We start from the raw sequence: 9,059 nt of genomic DNA, 5'->3' as shown, positions 1-9,059 counted from the left end.
GCTTATTGTCATCGTATAGTTGTTTGTATTCATAGTGCACTCTTGCACTTGCGTTTTTGTCATTCAATTCTATCCAGACAATAGATGGTTTTTGTGATATGTCTGAGTCTTTGAATACACCGTCAGCACCATTTATGATGCCATCATTGATCTCAAGGTTTCCTGATCATATTTCTATTATCATTATAGGTTTCAGGTGTAGTTGGTTATGTAGGCCAGCTGTCTGCACATTAGAGCTAAAAAATCATGTTTTGGAATCAGTAAACAAATCAGATTGCTCAATGGATTATTCATGGCTAGGAGACTTGTTCAGTTGGTCTTGCACCTTCTCCATCTATTGGGCCATGATATCATATGCATAAGCAGTCAATGCAAAGGCCTCATAGGGTCTCTTTGCAATTATCAACAGCCTGTTCTTCAAATTGGCCCAAAAACTTTGCAAGGTATCAATTAATTGCATTTTCAACTCATCAATTTTAGTTTATGACATGAGAGTACTATCATCTTCCTTAATCATTTCCTTCAATGACTGCCCTACTCCCTCTAATGCTCTAATCCTCTCCTTGAGGATTGTATTCTCCGTAGGTCCAAACTCTACGTTCATGTCAGCGTCGACATCTTTGTCATACGAGATCTCCTCTTTTGTCAATGGGAGGTTGAAAACATGGGAAATGACTGTTGGATTAACCATTAGTCCCAGTCCGATCATGCCACCTATCCTTTGAAGACACTCATATTGCTGCATTGCAGATCTGGTTGATATTTCCAAATGTTCCATGGCAAGCTATTATAGCCAAGTAATCCTACCTTTTTAAGACACTTGTCATGTCGACTGAGTTTGAAATTCCTTGAATCTTTCTTGATTCTCACCTTTCTTCTTTGCCATTATGTCTATAGCAATTGTGGTGTCGCTGCTGAGAAGTGCTAATTGCAAGCTTTCTTCACCTTTAGCCGATGAATGTGCAAGTGGAAGTGAGCGTTGGGGGCCATGTAGCTGCATATAGAATCTTTGAGAGTCGATAATTTTTTCAATGAGGAATGTAGATCACCTTGTGTGAGCTAAGGTGAAGTACTTCTTTGAGTTGTAGTCAGTGCCTCACACAGTCAAATGTTTCATGCATCTCGAGATGGCAAATTGGGAGTGGCGAGGTCATGATGTGTGTGCCCAAGTCACATGAGACTGCTTGTCAATCACAAGTTGATGACATATGATCATTGGTCTGGGTGATAATGTTGAAACTCATTCCGCCTATGGTCAGAGCTGTTTGGAGAATTCAAATGCCGTTTTGTCAGAGTATAGTTTTGTCGGAGTATAGTCGGATGTAGCATTGAGCTTCTCATTGTGTTTTCTTGGTTGATGGGAAGATGGGGGTCGGACTCTTTGTTGGAGGAGAGTAGATAGATTGTAGGCCTGATTGTAGTCTCGTTGGTAGTTAGACTCCCTCCTCCTCCCTACTACTTACCACGATTAGATGGCTTTCTTTGTAGCTTTCAACTATTCTCTTTCACTGATGGTGTTCCTCCCTTGTCCATATGAACATGCATGGCTGTGGCGAATAATTGTTCGTCTCTTTTTGCCATGCAGCTGCAAGTCAGAATACTTTGCCCGGTTTGCCTTCTCGAAGTGACTATTTGCCCTTCTCATGCTTGCATTGTGCTTGTTGTGCCATGCTCCTGATTCATTTTCCTTGTTGTTGGATGTGTCAGAGTCATTGGTGAGGTTCTGCTGCTTGTCAGACTACTTGTTATATTGGGATTGCATTTCTCTTCGATCTCCTGGAATTGTATCGGTATTGGTTGGGTCATGAGGCTCATCCTTGTGCTCATTTTGTTGAAGCTTATGTTAGTATCATTTTGGAGTATGTTGGAAATCTTCTTCAATTTTCTGCTCTTTGGTAGTGTCGACTAATTGTAGGATGCAGTTTTTACTTCCTTCTACTACTTGTATCACATGTATTACAATTACATCTTGATAGATATCAGTATAACCTTGTATACTCACCAGATTTATCTTTGGTACTGATGGATTAAGCCCCACATAGGGCTTTAGTCTAAATCCATGGACTAGTTTGTCAAAAACATTGCCATGAAGGTCAGCTATCGTGAAAGTGCTTTGATCAAACACCTCCATTATTCTAAATGGGCCATCATACCTAAGTTTGAATTTACGTGGCCTCTTTCCCAATTTTGTGTTGAACATCAATATTAGATCACCTTTTCTAAAGAGTTTGAACTTGATGTTTCTATTGATCCAAATAGCTCTTCTTTTTTGAATGATGTCACCAATGTAGGAGCTCTAGCACCAGTTGTAATAGTTGTTGGAGTCAAAAATTGATTGATTCTTCTAGAGAAAGTAAAAAAGTTAGTCCCGATAAGATTGAATGTAACTTTTGATCCCAATCCGTAGGATTGTCAGCCATTGTCCTCCTTTACATTTTCTTCATGATTTTGTTTGCACTTTTAGCTTGACCATTCCCAATTCCTGTGGCAAAGGCATCCATCTTGCAAGTCTTTCAGTCAATTGAGGTTTATTCACCAAATATGTTAGTGCTTGATGGTCCACATGAAAGATAACCTTGTTGCCAAGTAGATAGTGCCTAAACTTGTGTAATGCATATACCATTCCAAGTGCTTCTCTTTCAGTGACTACATAATTCTTCACATGTTTGGACAAAATCCTACTTGCACTGTACACTAGTCTGAACCACTTTTCTTTCTTTTGCTGCATCAATACTACACCAACAGCCACATTTGATGCATCCACAAAAACATCAAAGGGTAATGTCCAATTAGGTGGCTGGAGTATGGGTGCTATGACCAACATCATTTTCAAGATATCAAAGGCTTCTTACTACTCTCTTCCCCATACATATTGTTTTGACTCCCTTGTCAGCTTGGTCAATGGGAAGGATACTTCAGATAAGTACCTCAAAAACCTACAATGCCATTTGATTTGACCAACAAATTTTTGTAATTGTTTGACATTCTTTGGAGGTTTTGCCTTTTGTATCATTGAGACTTTATTGGGATCAATTTCCATCCCTTCTCCTGACTCTAATATGTCCCAAAAGGACTCCTCTTTCTACAGCAAATGCACATTTAGCAAGGTTGAGCTAAGCCTAGCCATTCTACATTTTTGAAAGCATAGCCTCAGCTAATCAATGAGCTCATGTCTTTTTCCACAAAAAGAAAGAAAACATCCAAAAATACTCTCATCAAAGTTGCTAGGCATTCTACAAATACTTCTTGGATGTACTTTTGGAAAGTTGGTAGTGCATTCCTGAGTCCAAATGTCATCACATTAGATGCAAAGACTCCCCACTAAGTCACAAAATGTTTTTTTGTCCTTGTCTTCTAGGGCCATTTTGATCATATTATAGCCATTGAATCCATCTAGAAAACTGTAGATTTCATGGCTTGCAATAGCATCTAGGACTGAGTCATAGAAAGGTAGTGGGAATGGGTCAGAGTAAGTGTGGTAACATTCAACTTTCTATAGTGCATACATATTCTAAGTTTGCCATTCTTTTTTGGAACAATCACAATTGGTGACAACCATGTATATGAGTAGATTATGTAGCTCCTCTTTTACTTGTTTGGTATAATTGGGGTTCATTCTCTACCTTTGTTGGATCACTAGAGTTGCATCCTTCTTCAGGTTGATCCTATGTTCGCAGAATGTAGGATCTACCCCTTTCATATTTGTATAATGCCATGAGAACACATATTTGAATTCAATCAGCAATTGTTTGAGGTGTTCTTTGAATGGCTCTTGATGCCCAATGCTTACAAGCATTGTTTTTGGGTCATTAGGGTCTCCAAGATTCATCTCCTCTAGATCATCCTCTTTTACTCTTGCACTTCTTTGCATATGCTCTTTAAACTATTGCTCTATGTCAATCTGGCTTGCACAGGTGTTTTGTGATTTACATACAATGCATCATCCACATTTTTTGCTTCGTTTGCATCATTATCCTTTGTTTTGATAGAATCTATGTCTGTGACTTCTGTTTGATTCTGTGTGCTTGTAGCATCATAACTATAGATAGACGCTATGGGAAACAGAGATAAAACGATATGCACAACATCTACAAAAAAGGAATACAGAGGATGCAAATAGAGACATAATATTGAGGATCTCTGTATCTTGAAGCAAGAGCTCACACAACAACTATGTAAAGAACAACATTGGAATGCTAGTAATAGCATGCGTATAAGAACCGTCTGATGGTTAGAGAAGCAACCATTGAAGCCTCAACTGCTTGGAGAATTGAACAGCTCCTTGTGGCTAACCTACCCTTGCACACCCCTCAGAGTCACTATTGCTAACCCGCATGGTTATGTAATAACACATGGCACTCACGGTGGATTGTGCGAACCACACAATGCACATCCCCTAGTCAAATGCCAACATAGTGCATGTGCATCAGTGCAACAATCATTTTGGCCATAGCCTTGGTAGAGAACCAGGTGGAATAAGTTAATCCTAATCCTTCACTCAGTACACATGAATCAAAAAGCATCTCATTTCCAAGTCCATTCAGAAAAAACATCAATTGTCATCAGTCTGAATGTCCTTTGTTGTCATCACCTGCTTGTGCAATAGCACACAGCACTCTGGTTAGTTGTTATCTGCCCTGTCCAAAAGCATCCCGCACTCCGGTACTTTTGATCTTTGCCTGTCCAAAAGCATCCCACACTTTGAGTGCTTTTTATTCTGCGAGGCCACCCAACAGCCATCGTCATATCACTACTCTTCATCCGAACTAGAAATACACTAAACAAGCGCATCAATAACTCCCACCTTGCTTAGTCCTGCATCATTGCTTTTAGGGAGCTCCTTCTGCAACTACATCATCGGTTTAGCTCCACTCAAACCGGCAGTAACACTCTCCAGCTTCCTCTTCCGCAACCAAAGCTTCATCCTGTGATCCTGCTCCATATTCATCAGCCACTGCAAAGGATGTGGCTTGGACCAATCCACCGCTTCCTATTTAGGCCACTACTTAGTGGGCAATACCTCCTCAATCCACACACCCAGTGGCAACTACTATTACCAACGCTCCTATTGTGTAGTTGGGCGCTGAATTACCATAGGCTCATAGGAAGGAGGATTAGGTAATCCAGGAAAGGAAGTGTGCTTATTATAAAACTTCTCCAAAAATTGATCTGCTTCTTTCCACAAAGTAGGAAATAGACTGAAAGAATGGGCACACAATTCTAACCACAAACACAAGGGACGCCTGTGGTGCTTCAGCACCTCCACTCTTTTTCTAGAACGAGCAACCACATCCACAATGCCACTAGCCAACTCTTCGTACTTTGCATGCCAAATGTCCCTAGTCAGCACAGACTCCGTGACCACTCCTTTACCCTTATCTGCACTACCAGTACCACTTGCAGAATCACTAGAACCAATCGGTTCAGATACCATCCACACTTGCGGACCACCTTGCGATTTGGAACCTGCACTAGCACCAGCACCCACATTCCCATCCGTTTCGGGTCGGCGTTGTTGCGAAACCAGCTCCCGACATGTTTGCGGGCTGCATGCCAATGTGCAACTTGTCTGTCCCATTCCACACGAACATCCCCTTGAAGAGCCTCCAAGAGTGCACCTATCTGCTCCATATTGACACTTACATTTCCTGGAAAAGCCCTAAGTACTTAGCCAATGCATCGGTAGTACATCGGTGCAATAATTCCTCCTGAATGCCGAAAACATACTCCGAATGCAACTATTGAGTGGCCTCTGACTGTGCTTCTGCCACTTGCACCTGTGCTTCGAGGACCGCCAGCTTGTCCTCTAGTTGCCATAACCATGCCTGCTGACTCCGCAAGGACTCATTCTCAATCCGCAACCGAGTGACCTCCGATTCCAAACTTGTCACCCTTGATGAATCACCCCCCGCACCATATTGTGTTGCAAGATGAGCAAGCAACCATGAACAAAACTGTACCTGCACATTAAGAGGCTGCACTCAAAAAGAAAATTCAATCGAGGATACCGAAGAAACCACTACAGGCTCGGAGATCATTGCCACTTCCTCTGGTGGAGACACCCGCACTGCCTCAGACACTGCCACCACCATTGGAGAGGCCACCGTAGTGGTCATTGCTAAACGCTGAAGCTGCTCCAACCACCTTTGAGGGAGCAACCCTCCTACCAGCGGACTACCTCCAAAAAAACCCATCGTAGTGGTTGCAGGAGCTACCATCATCGTCACCCTCTCAGCCATGACCGATGGTGTAAGTGGGGGCATAACACTGATCTAAGTTGATGCCACCCCACTGGGGAACACACTCCCCATTCCACCTGCATGAGAAGGAGTCAAGGGTGCAAGACAAGAAACCGCCCCCTGAGTGATATGAGGCCCTTGTATTCTCTACTTCTTGGGCACTCTGCCAATGGAACCCTCATCCTCCCCTGGAAAGGTCCTTTAGGATCAAGAGTAAGAACCAAAGCCGTATTCCATCGAGGCACCGTAGACTCAAGATGTAAGGGAAACAAGGCCTCCAGAATTTGACCAATCTTCGAGTTCACCGCCTGTGTCTTCTCAACCGCTGTCACCACCCTTTGAGCCTCTGCATGAATGTGCTCCTTCAGAACACGGGCCCATGGCACTACCTACTGCTCAACCACCACGATCATCCCTCGAGACCGAGGAGTGATTGTATAAGTTTTGGCCTGCAAAAACATAGACTCTAGAATCCACTGATAAAGATGCCACACTTTAGCATCCATGTATGTACTAAGCTTGTACTCACCTCTACCAGGAGTGCCAAACTCAGCCACCATCGCCTCCGCTAAACACACCGGCTGCACAAACACACCACCATCCATCAGCAAAAATAGTCGCTGATAAATCAGCTGGACCGTTAGCTCCCGATGCTCACCCAAAAATTCCACAGCAGTAGCCACTGCCAGTTGTTGGCAAAGCGCTAACGTTGCTGGATGAATATTCACCCTTTACCAATCAATGCTACTGAAGCTCCGAAGGCGTAGTAGTTGAAAACGTGCATTAATAGGTCGAGAATCAATGTAGACCAATGGAAGTAAAGGAAGAAACTGTGCATGAGCCATCCCCATAGCAATGTGAAGTAGAAGGAAGGAAAAAGTGCTAAAGGTAGATGAAAGCTGAAAGGCAAAGGAGCTCAAGAGGACTACAAGTGCAATGAGGAAAAACAAGCAAGCAACTAATACATGCAAACAAATACTCAAGAATTACAATCCAGATTGGCAATACTCCGCCTTGACGATAGGTAGTTGCATGGTAGCAATGATAGGACCTCGCACAAGATTGTCGTCTCATGCCTCAAACCCCTCTGCCACATGTCCTCATGCGATTGATCTGTCTCCTCCACCTCAACCCAAGAAAATTGTGCCTCATTAGATATTGAAAATGGGCACTAACGACTCTTATCATGATGGTACGGACACAGCCGAAAACCATTAACTGGATGTGGAAGTACGTGCCCTTGCAAATCTGCAAGATAGAACGATGTTGATCCGTAATCATGAAAAATCCAGAATGGACCAAACCAACGCAATTTCAACTTCCCTGGCATCCACCCAAGGCGAGTGCTGAACAGAAGATCCAATTGCCTGCACTCAAAAGATTTTTTCTTCGAGGCCAAATCCACCCTTTGCTTCCGCCTTGCTTGAACCTCCAAAGTCATATAGTAGCTCTCCAGCTGCAAATCATCCAACTGATCTAGAACATCCAACCGAAACACCATAGAATCCTATAGAAGGAGCCTGTCCTCCACTGCAATCTGCAAACTCAGAATAGTATGCTTGATTGGCATAATTGCTTCTAGCCCAAATGCCAATTTGAAAGGGTTCAACCCCGTAGCCACCTTGAATGATGTGCGGTAAGCCCATAGTGCCGCCATAGCAACTTACAAGTTTATGAGTCTGATACAATGGTGGCTTGGAAACGACGCCAGAAAAAGATTGCCATCAAGAGGGGAAATTTCCCCACATCTTCAACTTAGAATTTTTGTGGGTGGTCAATAAGGGTTCTCGGGATGTCCCCCTCAAATGGGGACTTCCCATGCATAGTCATTGTCTAGTATTCCAATTGTAAACCAAGAGACCAAAGTCAAAGTGAGATCATGTTGGGATGAGGATGCCCAATTGAGTCTACTGCTGATGCAACTAGAGTGAGTACCAGGTTGTGGATCATGTGTGTTGCCACTAGAGGTGGGCAAGCCATGAAGTTTCCCATGAACTACTGCTAGGGTTGAGGTCATCAATTTATGGGGGGGTATGAAGGACAAATTGATGTAATGGATCATACCAAGGTCTATGGTTGTGAGTGATCATGTGAGAGTGTGTGAACACATGTGTGTGTGTAGGTGTGACTGATGATGTGTCAGTTTAGTAGGTGTGATTGAGTGAATAGAGGAGTGTGGTGTGTGATTGAGAAATCAATGGAGAAATTAGTGGAGCTTGGCTCTCATAAATGGATCAAGTGCCTATATATTGGCCTCCTCTCATGAATAAAGTACAAGAGTTATTTTGGTTGTTCCACTCCCATCTTGCTGCCTAGCCATGATCCACAACAACATAAAGACACCCAAAAGAAGAAAATTGATGCATTGAGGGAGCAAAGACTAGTGAATCTATCCTCAAACAAAACATGTTTCAACTCTCGTGTGGGGGGGAGGGATATCATAGCCAATCATCATGAAGCTTCCGCCATTGTCTCTATTGGTTTCTACATTCTCTTGCCACAAAATCAAAATTAATGTAGCACTTTATCCATTTTTATTCTTTGGCATCGATGATCTATCTCTTTCCATTTAGCTACCTTATCTTGGACTAGCACACTCGTGATTGTTTTCTGGAGGAAAACCTTTAGCATAGCTACTCTTATTTATTCCCAACCTTGTATATGTAGCATTCCACACTATTAAGCTTGCTCAACCCTTACCATTTTTGGTACAAGATTCGAACAATTTGTTTGCCTTCCTTTATAAGTCCAAGTTTGCCTTGAAAGTAGCAAAGTGAATTGGATCCCTTTCTTCCATCCCTTGAGCTTCAAAGTATTTAT

This window comes from Dipteris shenzhenensis, chromosome 29 (genome assembly GCF_047967505.1).
Source record: "Dipteris shenzhenensis isolate YYH24624 ecotype China chromosome 29, Dip_SZ_1.0, whole genome shotgun sequence".
NCBI lineage: Eukaryota > Viridiplantae > Streptophyta > Polypodiopsida > Gleicheniales > Dipteridaceae > Dipteris > Dipteris shenzhenensis.
The sequence above is the reverse complement of the archived record's forward strand: the minus strand, read 5'-3'. Positions refer to the sequence as shown.